General features: G+C 36.7%; 1 protein-coding gene across 3 annotated transcripts in view; it reads left to right on the forward strand.

The window, feature by feature from the left end:
- Cad99C (cadherin 99C) overlaps positions 1-17,418 on the forward strand; it is a 169,658-nt gene that overhangs the window by 14,265 nt on the left and 137,975 nt on the right. Inside the window, exon 2 of one of the 3 annotated variants that reach the window (XM_069501483.1) lies at positions 16,373-16,435. The exons of the other annotated variants lie outside the window; for them this stretch is intronic. The gene's annotated coding sequence lies outside the window, so the exon portion shown is untranslated. The remainder of the gene's footprint in view (positions 1-16,372; positions 16,436-17,418) is intronic. 3 annotated transcript variants of the gene reach the window in all.

Raw genomic sequence — 17,418 nt, forward strand, 5'->3', positions numbered from 1 at the left:
TAATACTCAGAAAAACTCTATAATTCGTAAGTCACGGGTTCATGAGTCATGACTCATGGTACAACCTACCAAATTTCACGGTAAATCTATGTTCGAAACATAATGAAGCTATCATTTAACTCTTTGTACTCGCACGAAAATATTTCGGACGAAATATTTCTATAATTATTTTAGTATGATAGAAGTAGGGTTTCAATTAAATTAATATTTATGGTGCCTATACCTAAATAGAAGTAAGACAACGAAATCGATTAACTGTGATGGCAAATGACGTTTTATAGATCGTTGATCAGGATTCATTACGAAATGAGGTTAACAGCATGAGCTTTTATTTATATACATAGGTACCTATTGGAATAGCTTTTACTTATGACTTCATTCTCGTAAATTTAGGTTTTCTAAAATCTCGTTGGAATTTCTTGAAATCCTTTCTTATTGAGGTCAACTTTACAAAGAAAACTTACCTCTAAAATCTTAAGTAGGTATCTAGACCCAGCGGTTTGAGCTGTACATTGATATTTCAGTTTCTTCTTAAACCAGCTGATGCCCGCGACTTCGTCCGCGTGGATCATCCGGGTTGTTAAAAATCCCGTGGGAGCTCTTTAATTTTCAGGGACAAAAACTTCTACTTTCCTGGGATGTAAGCTATACTCTGTATTTTGTCAAAAATGGTTAAATAGAAAGCCAACAGACATACAGACAGACACATTTTCACATGTATACATGTATTTAAATAATATTAAGTACTTATGAACATTCTTTCACCAATAGAAAACTACATTATTCCTGAGTGACTATACTGATAGGCTATATTTTATCCATACTAATATTATAAATGCGAAAGTGTGTCTGTCTGTCTGTCAGTTTGTCTGCTAGCTTTCCACGGCCCAACAGTTTAACCGATTTTGATGAAATTTGGTACAGAGTTAGCTTACATTTCGGGGAAGGGACATAGGCATACATTTTTATCCCGGAAAAACAAAGAGAGAGAAGTTTGGTACAAAGGTAGCTTGCATTCCGGAAATTCCTATAGGTAACTTTTATCCCGGAAAATCAAAGAGTTCCCACGAGAATTTTATAAAACCTAACTTCACGCAGACGAAGTTGCGAGCGTCATCTAGTTATCAATAAAATAAGAGATCCCTACAAAAATTGTAATAAGCTACCCGTGCGAGCGAGCGGTGAGAAGTAAACAAATAAAATATCTGTTTCTTTGTTTGCATAAACATCAAAAGCAACTGGCATTTCTTAACCACCGCCATTTCACCACAATTTACACGAACAAACAAACATAATTCCGGTAACATTAGCGCCGCAAGATATTTCTAGTGGACTAAGAGCCCGGGAGGGCCAGACCTTCGTTATTTTATAAAAGCTGAAAGATTCTCCGCGTATTGTTCCCAACACAGCGAGGAACGATCAGCGACTATTTAATTTTATTAAACTTTAAGGGTGTCTGGCAGTGGATTGCAACGACTAAATGTAGATATGGCAATGCGTGACTTGATTTCTAATACTTCTCCGAAGAAACTATAAAAACCGGCCAAGTGCGAGTCAGGCTCGCGTAATGAGGGTTCCGTACTACATTCGTATTTTTCGTCATTTTGCAGGATAATTCAAAAACTATGATACATAAAAATAAATAAAAATCTGTTTTAGAATGCACAGGTGAAGACCTTTCATATGATACCCCAATTGATATACTTATCTTACTAAGAAAATTGAAAATACTAATTATTAGTTTATGACCACAATTTAATTTTTTTTGTGTGATGTAACCACAAATTTCATGATTCTAGGTCAACGGGAAGTACCCTGTAGGTTTCTTGACAGACAGACGGACGGACAGACAGACAGACAGACAGACAGACAACAAAGTGATCCTACAAGGGTTCCGTTTTTCCTTTTGAGGCACGGAACCCTAAAAAGGAAAGGTTTTCTGCTTTTATAAAATAACGAAGGTCTGGCCCACCCGGGCTCTCTCACTCTAAAGTAGAAGTAAGTTTGTAAGCAATTTCCTTATCCCAACACGTAATGCGGAAATTATTCCGTGATTTCGTTGCACTATCTTTATTGTTATACAAGCAGCATTATTTCTCGATATTCTCAGCTATCTGCAAAAGCTCGTACTGAATGCAGTTCGAAGGCAAACGCGTTATAATCCGTATGAAATGAGAAATCACGCGCCATTTTAGTCAACTGTCATGTCAAAAGTACGATTCACCTTTATAATAAGGACTAAAATCGTACTTTTGACATGTCAGTTGACACAAAAAGTGAAGATGGCGTGTGAGAACTTATATGCATTATACTTAAAAGTGTGAATAATTATTATAAATTCAATAAGTATTCGTCTGATTTTTTAACATCCTTGTAATGTTTATTATTTGTTGTTATAGCGGCATTAGAAATACACACTGTGAAAATTTCAACTCTTTACCTATTATGGTTCATGAGATACAGCCAACTGACAGACAGACTGATGGACGGACATTGGAGGCGTAGTATAATAGGATCCGGTTGGCACCCTTCGGGTACGGAACCCCAGAAATAACATTTTAAACTATCTAGTCAGGTAACTAATTTTGTTAATTCATCTACCTACTTAATTATAGTATGCGACAGGTCGAGATGACAATCGGGGTATGAGACGGGGGGACGCCCCGGGCACTTGCGTGTCACCCGCGCTATCCCGCACCGGGTTAGCATGGGGTAGTTTTACCTGTGTAATCTACCTACCTAATTCCTAAAATCCTACCTATATCTATCTAAATTCTAAACCCTACTTAAATCTAGACGTATAATTGTTAAGTTACCCCGAATCTAATTTAGTAAGTACTTCGCTGAAAATAGACCGCAAAAACTGTATTGAAAGTAAGAAATAAATTCAAGGTTAAATATCTAGTCGCAATACTGATATCGATATTGCTTCAAAAATAAAATCTATCAGTTCAAAAACATGGCTGGCAACAAATTCCTGACTAAGTTGAAAACAAATATTGGTTATAAGGGAATTTGTACCTGCGAGAGAAGTAGGTGAAGTGTACGCAGCTGGTGTCGCGTCCAACGGTCTTGTTGGGCAAATAATATTAACACAAATCGTTCATCATCATCATCATGATCAACCCATCGCCGGCTCACTACAGAGCACGGCGGGTCTCCTCTCAGAGTGAGAAGGGTTTTGGCCATAGTTAACCACGCTGGCCATGTGAGGATTGGTAGATCTAACACACCTTTGAGAACATTATGGAGAACTCTCAGGCATGCAGGTTTCCCCTCGATGTTTTCCTTCACCGTTAAAGCAAGTGATATTAAATTGATTGAAACGCACATAACTCCGAAAAGTTAGAGGTGCGTGCCCGGGATCGAAACCCCGACCTCCGATTAGAAGGCGGACGTCCTAACCACTAGGCTATAACAGCTCGTTAGTTTGGACAAATTGTTGGTACATTTCTAAAGAACGGGCACGGAGAGAACAAACTTCCTTTGCGCTGGACCGATGACCTAAAGAAGGTGGTGGAAAGCGGGTGGATGAGGAAGGCGGAGGACCACACTCTTGAAAACGCATGCAGGCTGATGAAGTGGATAGGATTGTATAACAAAAAAATAAAATCCGTTATCCTTATGGTGCAGTCGAGTAAAATGAACGAGTACCTAACCACTCACTTACTTAAATATAATATTTATTTTATTTCCTCACTTTAGTTAGGTAGGTAGATGGTAGTAGTAATATCAATTAGATGATCTCATGTTGCTAATGGCGGAATTCGTGTTCAGTTATTTAATTTGTATTGTGTTAAATTGGAAATCCATTTAAGGAAGATAATAATTCTATTAACCTTCAAATGCTCTCTAAAAATATCATTAACGACACGCTTATTAAAAAAACCGGCCAAGTGCGAGTCAGGCTCGCGCAACGAGGGTTCCGTACAACAGTCCTATTTTTTCGACATTTTGCACGATAATTCAAAAACTATGATGCATAAAAATAAATAAAAATCTGTTTTAGAATGCACAGGTGAAGACCTTTCATATGATACCCCACTTGATATAGTTATCTTACTTAGAAAATTGAAAATACTAATTATTAGTTCATGACCACAATTTAATTTTTTTGTGTGAAGTAACCACAAATTCACGGTTTTCAGATTTTTCCCCAAATGTCAGCTATAAGATCTACCTACCTGCCGAATTTCACGATTCTAGGTCAACGGGAAGTACCCTGTAGGTTTCTTGACAGACCGACAGACAGACAGACAGACAACAAAGTGATCCTATGAGGGTTCCGTTTTTCCTTTTGAGGTACGGAACCCTAAAAACGAGTCTGTCTAGTTTTTCTGAATCTGCAAGATTGTTGATCAACAAAAACGGGAAAAGATTATTCAATAAAATATTGTTAAACATTTACTTAAATGTTTTAATTAATGATGGGCATTTAGATAAACTTCGTTCTTAAATAAGCGTATAGCAAAACAAATTAATTAAAGCCTACACTTTTATTTCTTTACTTAGTCTCTTTTCCTCATTATAAAAATGTTTTGGCTATCAAAGATAAGTTCCGATGTCGCTTCCTGTCCTCAAAAGGCTCGGTTTGCGGCTCTTTTGAATGCGTGCATCCACCGTGTCGTATCCCCTTTCCTCCTTGTGTCTCCGAACCTCGGCCAATCGCCTTTTGTTTGTTAAAGGCCCTACAAAACCGACACGTACACGACAGAATCGGCCATGGTCGTGCTCTTGTTTTTTTTTTTCTCCATTATAGCCCTCGTATTGCCTGGAGGTGTGAGTAAACAGAGTCGGTAAAGTTTTGGACATTCCTTAAATTTATTAGCTTGACCTTAGACGTTTGATAGAATTATTGTAATTTTATCATCTTCAATGACTTACCTACTTGTAAGTTTCTTAGGTCTAAGTTGATTATAGTAAAAGACTAGGCACTGAGTAAGATTCGAATGGAGTTTTGAGGATGGTAAAGAAATGTTTAGCTAATTTTATACAACACCAATTTAAACTAATTGGGCAAATAAAAAAGCTTTTTTTTACACTTTGAGCATTATTTACCAAAATATTTGTTTTTGCGAGAAACATTCTTCTATTACACCGACCGAATTTAATATGTCAAAATAACGATCTCTGTTATTTTAAGTTTTATCTGCCCATTACAATTTTCGGCTTTCCTTTGATTCAAAATTTATAGAGACATCAAATGATTCATTTCTTATTGCTAAAGGTTTTATCAGATCCATTAAGAAAAAGTCGGGAATTAATTTTTAGTAAATCATTGTCTTCTATTTGAATAGAACCGCTATGGCCTCAAAATCGAGCCTCATCAAGGGAAGTGTCAGTGCGAGTAATCGATCTGTCCGATAAAACAACTTAATTCCATTACAGCTCAATACTTAGTGATTAAAGTTCTTTTGGAAACACCGTACTTTTTATCTTTTAGTTATAGTACTACTCTTAAACATCTATTCTTTAATGACTTGTAAGAGATGGATACTTTCGATTATTTGGACAACCATTGAAATAAACAGGAGTTTTGTGTTCTCTAACTAATCTATCTCTTAAGTATGTCCTCATTTTAAATGATATGATTGGCCTGGCTAGTGCTGATAAAGCTAAAAGTACGAGTTGAATTGAAATCAACTGTCCAACACTTCAAATATTATAGATATCGGAATTTAAAGGCTTATTTGTGTGATGTACAACAGTAAGTGCCAATTTACTTTGAATAGTTTGTGTCTTAGGACATGGACTTTACGCCATTAGGTAATATTTATCTGTGACTGTAGGCTTTAGATTTTCCTCCAAGCCGCGATAATTTATTCAGGAAGAATCGTGGCAATCGTTACACGACTTTCGCTTTTGCTAACGAAGAACCAAATTGGACTGTCGGTTTCATTTGCATTAATCAATTAACGTTTTGGTTCCTTGCGTATAAGATTGCGAATATTTATATTTCCTATGAATACATTGACGACTACATTGCGTTTATTTAGGATCATTAAGAAGTGTCTATGTTTTCTCATTCTTAAAGGTCTATAAGATCTATTTCGCCTACTTATTTGATGATTTGACTAATCCTAATATAAAGTGTGGATGTTTGGATGTTTGTTACTCAATCACGCAAAAACTATTAAGTAGACGGATTTGGCTGAAATTTGGAATGAAGATAGATTATACCCTGGATTAACACATAGGCTACTTTTTATCCCGGAAAATCAAAGAGATCCCACGGGATTTTTAAAATCAAATTCCACGCGGATGAAGTCGCGGGCATCAGCTAGTTTCAAAATAATTGTTTTCTTCCCATTGGTTAAGTTAGCTGCCGGCTATGGTACACTTGTTTCATCAAAATTCGAGCACAAAAAATCAGTCCTGCTTTTACGTAGGCGTGGGAAATTCGAGATTCGTTTCTGAATGTCTTTATTAAGAACTAATTTATAAGGGTGTCCGTGATGACTTTATAAAGTTACTCTTACATCGTCTCGTAGGTTGTATTTTTTTAGATTCACTTACTCGTACAATCTTCATGCCAATATTTAATTGTTACTTACTTTGATGTTTACCTAATTACCTACCATGTTAATTACTAAAAAAAAATTTTGATTGATCAAACATTAGCTTTTTGTTAACTTTGCTTGTAGATTTAAAAAAAACATTTTGTATGGAATGCAAAGAGGATTCTCAGTCGTGAGGTTTTTATTTTATTTTATTTTAGTTTAGTTTAGTTTAGTTTATTTTAAGGCTTTTAATAGTATACTAAACTAAAGCACTGAACTGCAGCTGTCATGCGATACGCATGCGTCACTGACTCCCGGATGTGGGCTGGCATCTCCGTAACATCATACGGCTGGCTACAACCGGTTTTGAAAGTTTTTGTTCCCGATTTACGTCGTCCTATTTGTTTGCGATATCTGCTGGCCATTAGGAGGGTTTATTGTTGAATTATAAGTGGGTACTTGCCTAATTATCAGCTTGGTTGTCTACCTAAACCACAGAATAATATAATAGTCCTGAACCCGTACCTTTTTTGTTCAAATTAAGTATATAATATGATACTAGCTGATGCCCCGACATCGTCCGCGTGGATTTTTAAAATGCCTGGGAACTCTTTGACTTTCCGGGATAAAACGACATTCTCCAGGCCTTTAACTATATCCATGCAAAAAATCACGTCGATCCGATGCTCAGTTGTGACGTGATTAAAGGACAAACCAACAAACAAAGACACTTTCGCATTTATAATATGGGTAGTGATTCATTTCTTGTTCTACATTTCATTTTCTGTATCGCGACTTAAAAGGAGTCACTGTCACATTTTGTTGCGTTATTAAGATATGCTTAATTATGAAACATCTTCATAAAGACGGTCTGTTCCTTTTTGTTTTTATGTAGATAAGCACAATAAGATATATAAGAACAGCTTAAGTTTTTAAAACTTGCTTTAACTTTAACACTTGCTTAAATGGCGAAGGAAAACATCGTGAGAAAAGCTGCATGATCGAGAGTTCTCCATAATGTTTTCAAAGGTGTGTGAACTGTGAAATCTGCCAATCTGCACTTAGCCAGCGTAGTAGACTTTTCATTCTGAGAAGAGTCCCGTGCTCAACAGTGCAAATTTTTAAAAGCAACCAATAGTACCTACTTATTTTGACGTTACATTCCCATTTATTTATTTAATTTATATTTTTCATGTACCGAAATTGTAGTACATAAATTAAGTTACATTGGAAATGCTTAACTCTAAACAGAGATTTCTTCCGACTTCCTATTCAAGGTTGTGAGTAAGGCGAATAGATCTTATGGTACTAGAATAAATATAAAATGAATGCATGAATCCTTAGTTAATATAATATGTACCTTTATACCTATTAAGCTGGTTCCTCACGGAGACAATCGCTAAAACGAGCAAAGATAGCAATGCTCGACGTTGTATACATTAATTAAAATTAAGATCGTTGAGGCCAGCTAGTATTAAAATTGCTTATAATCCCTCAAACAATCAAAACTAGATCTTTGTAAACGTTCCTAACCGTCTCTTTACATTTGATTGTGGACATGGTTCACATGATCTACATTCTTAGTTCTCCCACGTCTATGGCACGCTATCCCTCGCTCAATCAATCTTACCAGCGCCAGAACAATGGACTTCTTGATGCGTTCCGTTTTATGTTGCGTTGCAAATTTCTTAAATTAGGTGGGTGTGCCTAGGAAGTCTTAAAATCTAAATATATAAAAGGAAAAGGTGACTGACTGACTGAATGATCTATCAACGCACAGCTCAAACTACTGGACGGATCGGGCTAAATTTTAGCATGCAGATAACTATTATGACGTAGACATCCTCCAAGAAAGGATTTTTGAAAATTCAATCTCTAAGGGTTTGAAATAGGGGTTTGAAGTTTGTGCAGTCCACGCGGATGAAGTCGCGGGCATGAGCTAGTTTAGGTACTTATATAACAGCCAGTATAAGTTACATGAGTAACTTATTAATCAACACCGACTTCGAGTTTCATTTCTTCGCTCAAAATAATTGTCTTTGAATTTTTGACCATAAGTAAAATTGGTACCTCTTTCAAATAGGTTTCCGGTTTTGCTATAATGGAAAATGATGATGAAATTTGCGATAGAATGCCTGAGGATATGGCAGGTGTTAAGAATCGATTTGGTTTCTTCGCATAATGGCGGTACTTACTAGGGCTTTGCCGATAGCTTGTTTTGTCAGGCAACAACTGCACTTAAATGATTAATATATTATTACCGCTACCTATACAATCTAACGAGAAGGGTTTAGACCACAGTCCGCCGCGCAGTCCCAGCGTGGATTGGCAGACTGCACACATCTTTGAGAACTACGGAGAACTCAGCAAAGGAGCTCTGATAGGCTGTTTAGGCATGGCTCTCTTAACGATACGATTAAAAGAGCTCTTGCCACCATAGATATTCCCGCGCTCATTGAGCCGGCAGGGATTAGTCGGGATGATGGCAAGAGACCTGATGGATTGACGCTGGTTCCCTGGGAACGGGGACGGGCGCTAATGTGGGACGCAACTTGCGTTGACACATTGGCCCCGTGTCATATCAGGGAGACAGCATCAAGACCGGGAGCCGCAGCAGAAACAGCTGAAAACGGCAAGCGGCGCAAGTATGCCTCTCTTATCGAGAGTTACATTTTTGTTCCGTTTGCCGTGGAGACCCTGGGGCCATGGAGTCTTAGTGCAAAAAATTTTTTACGAGACATTTCACCGCGATTAATAGCCTCATCTGGTGACAGAAGGGCTGGCTAATTTTTTGCGCAACGGATCAGCCTAGCTATCCAGCGCGGAAATGCAGCCAGTATTTTTGGCACCATTCCACGCGGGCATGATTTGTATAGTAATTAGATAAGGCTAGCTTTAAGTTTTATTGTAATATTTTCATTAAAAAACTCAGCATGAAAGTTTAAACCTTTTTCATTTTGAGAGGAGATCTGTGCTCCGTGGTGGGCGGGCCATAGATTGATGATGATGATGATGATGATACAATTTAATATTCAATTCAGGCCAAACGATATTTATAATTGTTCACGCGTCATAATAAGTACTTAAGAAAGTACAGAAAATGTTAAGGATATTTTTGCTTTCTCAGTAAGTTGTATTTAGTTTACAGTACTGTTCCAATTAAAAGAGCTAATTCCGGTGCACCTTAATAAGGAAATTTACACACATGCAAATCTAACTGTACGTTTGTTTGTGCATTTGAATAATAGATGGCTTTGTTGGAATCTCCCACGCCACCGTCTAACGGGCCTCCCGAGTTAATAAGAACCTTTGACGTGCGAAAACGCGTTGACGGAACGTATTTGCACGTGAGAAATACTAGGCAAGACTGCACTAGACAACTTTATGGAAACGTCAATCATTTTAATGCATGATAGTAAAAGCGATTGAGAGGAGTCGTCCGTGTGACCTAGATGTGACAACTACACCCTACTTCAAAACAGTACACCAGCTACGTACTGTGAAGTAGTTGTATTTACACAGTATGGATATCCTCCTATACATACATACCTACTGGTTAGTGGTTATAAACTTCCTCTTTCATCTGATGAGTGATATATTACTCACTGAGTGTAATAGAGCTTAATATCTATACACTACGCTGACTCAATTGTAAATTGCAGTTGGTAGGACCACAGAACTTTTCCCTAGATGTCAAAAATGTCGTACATTTTTGTACTCGTATAGCCTCTTACTACTCTTAAGAGAGGGATGTAGATCACTTATGTTCACCATGCTCTAATGCAACCAACCATACCAACCATGCACCAACTACACATAGTAGGTACCTACTGTATTCTTCTAAACCAAGATATACCTAAATCATTGTGTGATTTTTACAAGTTAGCGATAATTAAATATCAAAGAATATAGATAGTAAGATAACTTTTCTGCTCGACACTCAAGAGACCAACTAATTCTAATGGATCCCACATAAATCTGTACTTTATTATTTTTAGTAGGTACAAATACTTAAAGTCAAGAAGAACATTATTAAAACTATTTACGTACCTAATCATTTAGAAACTTTCTATTCAAGCAACCATTTAATTTAAAATGTAACACCGTTTATTATCTAATTCTAACCGAAGATACATAGATAACAATCTTTCAATCTACACGAGACTTGTTTCTTAGATTGCACAGTTGAATAAAATTAGGCAATACTTACTTAGAAGTGAAATATCGAGAAAGTAAATAGTTACCTGTCGTGGTTATGATTGACTGTACATATATACTCTATGCAAAAATTTGACTGCAGGGAAAAATTGGTATTCTTCATCAAATTTTTATTCAAGACAGGTTTAGGTTTGACTATGATCTCATCTGACGGAAAATGATGAAGCCTAGCTTCATCATTTTTCCGTCAGATGCCTAGCTTCATCATTTTTTCGTCAGATGCCTAGCTTCATCGTTTTGGATCGAAACGCGTTGATCGTTGACACGTAGAAAGAGTAAAGCAACCGATATAGAAAAGGCACGAGTAAGTAAATGTTGTTTTCACAAAGTATCTTGTACCTACGTCTGGTTCAAAATATGACCATAGCATGTGAAATACATCCGAGAAAAAAATTGATATCTTGCTTGCGCCGATTTCTTATAAAAGTTGCCAACGTAGTCAACCGCGCGCTCTCGAGTCACTATTGATATTTAAAGGTTGCCAATAACATTTATTTTATATTGTTCCACAATGTAGAAAACTACTACCTAACTAAATATTCAGATATACGCTATCTATGTTGTATAATCTAAGCTCCTGTGAATTATTTGACTAGGGTTACAAAATGCAGTTTCAACCTTTTGACCTCGTTGCATCGCTGTTAATTATATTTAAAATACATCACGTAGATGATTCACATCTTCAGGTCGTGACTTTCACGCCAAAGTTTCGAAGATAGGCATTACAAACGACGGGCAGGTATGCATTAGTGTATGCTGTAAAATGATTTAGGATTTTAGATCAATGAAATGGCACGTATGAGTAATTTCAGTATGATAAATTAGTATGCAACGGAATTTATTGATCCTCCTAATAGCTAGTTAGATGATAGCATGTAATATTCCTAGGTAATATTACAATTCAAACTAAGTTCATACTATTCGACTAATGATTACCACTACTATTATAAATACCACTATAAATGAGAAAGTGTGTTTGATTGTTGGTTTATTGGTTTATCTTTCAACTAGCTGACCCGCCCCGGCTTCGCTCGGGTGGAATTTAGAAAATAGAGGTGGGGGTTGAATTTCCAAAAATCCTGGAACACGTATTTCTTCATTTGTGAACGAAAACCCACATACCAATTTTCATGCAAATAATTTGAAAAATGACGTACTTTCGTACAAATTTTCATCCCCTATTTAACCCACTTAGGGGTTGAATTTCGAAAAATCCTTTCTTAGTGGATACCTACTCTTTACAAAGAATACACCCTCAAAATTTCATGTCTCTAAGACCAGCGGTTTAGGCTGTGCGTTAATATATATGTCAGTCAGTCAGTCAGGACTTTGAATTTTATATATACAGATCAAGTCGCAACGGAGCAACGGATCGGCGTGTTTTTTTTGCATGGATATAATAGTATATGTTCGCAAAGAGATTTTAAAAAGCTAAATGCATGCGGACCAAGTTGCGGGCATAAGCTTGTTATTCATAAATTTTAGCAACATTATTCAAATTCAGCCGCTGATAATAATTGCGACAATCCCATCGCAATATGCTATCAATCACTACTTTCGTAATACCGCAGAATATATTATATTGGTAATGCATTGACTGTTTGTATGGTAAATAGGTTTCATACAGTAAAATTTCTATAGCATCAGTTAACCCTTTTTGCAGAGCTTGTTCCGTAATCAGTACAGCCAATCAAAATCTAACCTACTTTAATATCTTTGCCGTAAAAGGAGAGGGTTCGTCGTGGTTTAAATGGACTTTCTGAGATGGATACGGCATAATATAACTACATATTAAGATCATGAAATAAACAAGTAAATTATGAGACTTGAACTGGAACTATTTAAGAGCCTCAATGGCTCAACGGGTGGACTCAAGGAGTGGACTGGAAACCGTAAGGTCGACGGTTCAAACCCCGCCCGTTGCACTATTGTTGTACCTACTCCTAGCAAAAGCTTGACCTGTGAGCTTGACGCTTAGTTTGAGAGGAAAGGGGAATACTAGTCATTTAAATGGTTAATATTCTTTATATAAAAAATAAGCAATTACATAATTAGGTACCTAGGTATTCTAAAATTGCCGCTCCTTACTTCTAACTAAAAAACTACAAGCGACTTGTAATTTAGGTACGACATAAGGACAGCGTCAGGAAACCTGCATGCCTGAGAGTTCTCCATTATGTTCTCATATGTGTGCCAATCCGCACTTGGCCGTCGTGGTTGACTATGGCCAAACCATTCTCTTACTGAGACGAGACCCGTCCTCTATAGTGAGCTCTATGGGTTGATCATGATGATAGGTCATAAGTTATGGACTTTATTTGGCCACCTAAAGTGTTGATCAAGGAACATACCACTCTCTTACAAGAAGCGTAGTTCTATTAAGGCTCTAGAAACTTCCTCTTCCAGCCGGTTTTGCATAATACACGTGTTCAATGACGAGCATTATATAATGTCGTATCCTCGTATATAACTTTCTCTATAAACCGATATACGATTATAACTTAGGTCTTAGGATATACCTGGGTTCAGATTATATTAGCCCGTGCAATCTACTGATTCAAGATTATGCTTTTCCGTATTGCTGTACTCTCAGTCCCATAGAGCTAGTTTATGTTGATGCTAATAAACATTAACTGTGAACGTTTATGATAACTTAATATTGGAGTTTTTAAAACGGTAGATACTGATATTCATGAAGGTTTACTGCATTACTCTTTTACTGTTGATGTACCCAATATTTACTTAACTTTTACTAATCAACTCATTAAAATGAATTTTAATAATCAAAACTGACCAATTACAATAAAAATCCTAGTTCCTATAATTTTTCCTTGAAAATTCTAGCAAGTAGGTATTAGCAAAAAGCCGTCATTTTTTTTGGCGTTCTCAGGAACAGTGATTTTTTCGAAATCCAAAGGTTTATTTTTGATGTGTCTATATAATTTAAATTAAGTGGGTAATCATCAATTCAGATCAAAATTCCATCGAAACGAAGTCCGGTTAGCTTAGGGCCAGATATAATATCATCCATACTAATAATTATAAAGAGGTAAAGTTTGTAAGTTCGTTTGTAGGAAGTAATCTCTGAACCGATTTTGAAAATTATTTCACCAATAGAAGGCTACATTCTTTCTGAGTGATATATTAAGCTATAGGCTATATTTTATTTTCAAGCACCCGTGCGAAGCCGGGGTGGGTCGCTAGTAACTTATAAAGGTAAATTTTATAGTTTAGTTAGTAGGCAAGTAATAACTTGATAATTCAAGTAAAAGGTTAAAGATTGCAATTTGTTTTACAGTTAAAAAGTTATCAAAAACATTGTATTTTCTCTATGTAAGCTTCTTTAAGTACGGTAAACTGTTGGAAATCACAATCCTAGTGATCGTAAGATTATGCCACATTGCTATTTTAGCCCCATTTCGACCGGCGTGGTTGAGGTTGACGCCAATAATCAGATCCCCTTCGGGCTGCTAACTTGCTTCCGCGTCCACGGCGTCGAAATATGTATAAGTAGGACTGGGTTTGGACCTAGACGAACTAAATCTATAAAAGCGCTTGTTTAATCTTTATCCCTTACTACTTTATTAGAGGATGTCGTGCCTTAATCTTCCCAATTTTTATGTATGGAGTAGAGACATGGACTATCAAAGCAAGAGAAAGGCAAAGAATAGATGCGTTTGAAATGTGGTGCTGGAGGCGGATGCTACGGATTTCGTGGACTGCCAAGCGCACAAACGTGTCTATCCTTTCGCAACTTGGAATCACTGCTCGACTCTCCTCCATATGTTACCAACGATTACTCTCATATTTCGGCCACATCATACGGCGGGGGGACGACAGCTTAGAAAAGCTCATAGTGACGGGCAACACTGAGGGCAAAAGACCGAGAGGCCGCTCACCAACTAGGTGGTCTGACCAGCTAAAGGAGTCCAGCAGGTGTGGATTTCATCACATTGTAAAAATGGCCACCGACAGAAGCCGGTGGAAACAGATAAGCCATTCGAGGGCAGTTTGCCAGGACCTCGATCTTCAGCAATGAAGGAACGACCGGAGAGAGAGAGAGTCCTTTCCCGGGATGAGCTAACTTTGTACCAAATTTCATCAAAATCGGTTAAATCGGTTGGGCCGTGAAAATCTAGCAGACAGACAGACAGACACACATTTGCATTTATAATATTAGTATGGATTGTTTATTTGAATTTAATAACCTTGCTTAGAGCACTACTTGCCAGGAGCTAACAGCTGACCTGTTCCGACCTAGTTTGGGTGAAATTTTTGAAAAACTTTTCTTATTGGGATCTGAGTTAGAAAGGAAACTTACGTTTGAGCTATATGTGCCAGTTACTCAGTTTTTACTTTTATACAAATTTATAGATTCTTTTTAATATGCACTTAATATCCTTGCTGAGAGCATTGTTTTATATTATTTAAAGTACCTACCTCGGAGAAAAATATTATTCAGTTGCGAGTTGTTCAAAAACTTGTTTTCTTAGTTGACATCGTTCGTGGCCAAAAGAAGCATAAATTACGGCTTGGGTACCGGTAGCACCTTTAATAATGATTCACATGTCTTTAAGGTCATCTGTGATGATCTTATGAGTAGTTAAGTTATAAAAAGATATGTAAATAGAACCATTACACTTTCCAAGAATATCGCATGTTGCTGAATGTGTATAAATGTTTCTTCGTTTCGCATTTGTTAGATAAGCATTCCTATTTGTAGTCATTTAATCCTTATCTAAAACATAATGCTTTAGTTTGTGGTAGTTATGTAGCAAAACCCTTCTCACTCTGAGAGGAGACCTGCGCTCTGTGGTGAGCCGGTGATGGGTTGATCATGATGATGTAGCATTGTATTAACTTTTAATATCAAAACAGTTTTGGCAAGTGGTGGTTTTCATAAAAATATCCCTGAGATCTGTTTGAAAGTAGAGGTGATTATGATTACAAGAAACGTTGCCATATGAATATTGACTTATAAATGTACCTAAATAAATGAGTAATGAACAAAATTAGATGTAGGTTTCGATTTTGCAACGACTTAATAGTCTTGATGTCTTATTTAAAAAGTAGAGCAGTTGAATTTAGATCTTGAATTACCTGGCAATTATAGTTCGAGGTGGGCCCACTAATAAAACGTACTGTCATTAATTCCGGGCAAGCAATTCATCTAGACTTTATTGCGCAGAAGTTTATGGAAGCTTACCGTTATAGTACCTAGTGCATTAACTTGCGTACCGATTAGTCTTCAACCGACAGCTTTTCAAGTCTGCTAATACGCACTTGGTTAGCATGGAAGACTATGGCCAAAGCTCTTCTCACTCTGTGAGAAGACCCGTGTTCTGTAGTGAGCCGGATCATGATGATGATGATGATCAGCTTTCCAGGCGGCTTCTTTATTGGGTGTGCTAATGTCTCCATTTCTCTCTGGTAGGTTTCTTAATGGTCTGTTTTTAGACATCGGCAACGCAAGGTGCAAACTTAACACTTATTTATAGCTTCATCCAACTGTCTTTACGTCCGATTGTGTCAGCATCTGAGGTTTCTTTGAATATTAAATTACATAAATGTTTATTGCAATACTCTAGCTCGATAATTTTTTTTATTAAGATATTAATAGCATTTTGTTATACCTTACTTTTGTTTGTTTTCAGGTAATTCAGTGATTCAGTTTTTTATCCGTGGATGAATTTTTGCATGGACTTATATGATCCCAGGTACTTATATCTTTGTTATATTGTGATTTGTTCAGTAAGGATTTGAGAAAGTTATGCAACATTTGTATTGTCCAGTTTAAATTGCATTTAAGGAAATTGTTTTAGTTACTCGTACTTTCAAAGATCGCGTGTAGTTTGTTTTTTATTGTGCAATTGTTAAAGTTGGCCTTAATTTACAAACGTGCAAAGTTCAAAATATCTGCTTTAGTTGTATGTTTCAATTTAGTGGATAAGCTAACATAATCAGTGCAGTGCAACACATTTCTCTCGCAGCTTTTGCAACGTTTTGTCGATGGAAAAGTCGAGAGCAAGCGCTGTTGCACTAATCTATGCTAACGCTGTAATGCCACTATTTTATACACTTTCAGCCAAATACTAACTTTAACAAAAGTTAAATTAGGCGACCGATTTTTGGGATTTTGCCCATAAATCAAGTTTTAAAAAACAGGATGAAATAAATTAATGCTTCAGTATATTTTTTTGATCTAGTAGATATATAACACAAAAAGCGTCATTTGGTACATCGATGCCAAGTATGGTTTCCACGTGTTAGTTAACTCTAAAATTGGCTAACTGTATTTTGACGATTTACTTCATCGCCACGTGAGTCGGGCAAATCAAGCATTCTCGTTACGTATTCGTCACAACGTGTGTTTTGTTCAATTTATAGGTTTTCGTGACTTGTCAATGGATTAACTGTACTGCCTGCACCTACTTGTGAGACTTCACTGACTTTGAGGTTTCATTTGATACTTGTGAATGAAATGTTTTTGTAAACAGTTATTAGTTGCGTAGCAAATAAGGTGTGGGTATATCTATATGTGAATCATTATTCTGCAGGAAGGCCACTGTAAATAGCTACTAGAAACTAGAAATTTTCAAATTCATGTTATCTATATCTTTAGACATTATTGTTCAAATAAACACTAATATACACAATTATTACAAATCATAGATCAATGATAAGTTTGTAATTACCGTCT

This window comes from Maniola hyperantus, chromosome 10, assembly GCF_902806685.2.
Source record: "Maniola hyperantus chromosome 10, iAphHyp1.2, whole genome shotgun sequence".
Lineage (NCBI taxonomy): Eukaryota > Metazoa > Arthropoda > Insecta > Lepidoptera > Nymphalidae > Maniola > Maniola hyperantus.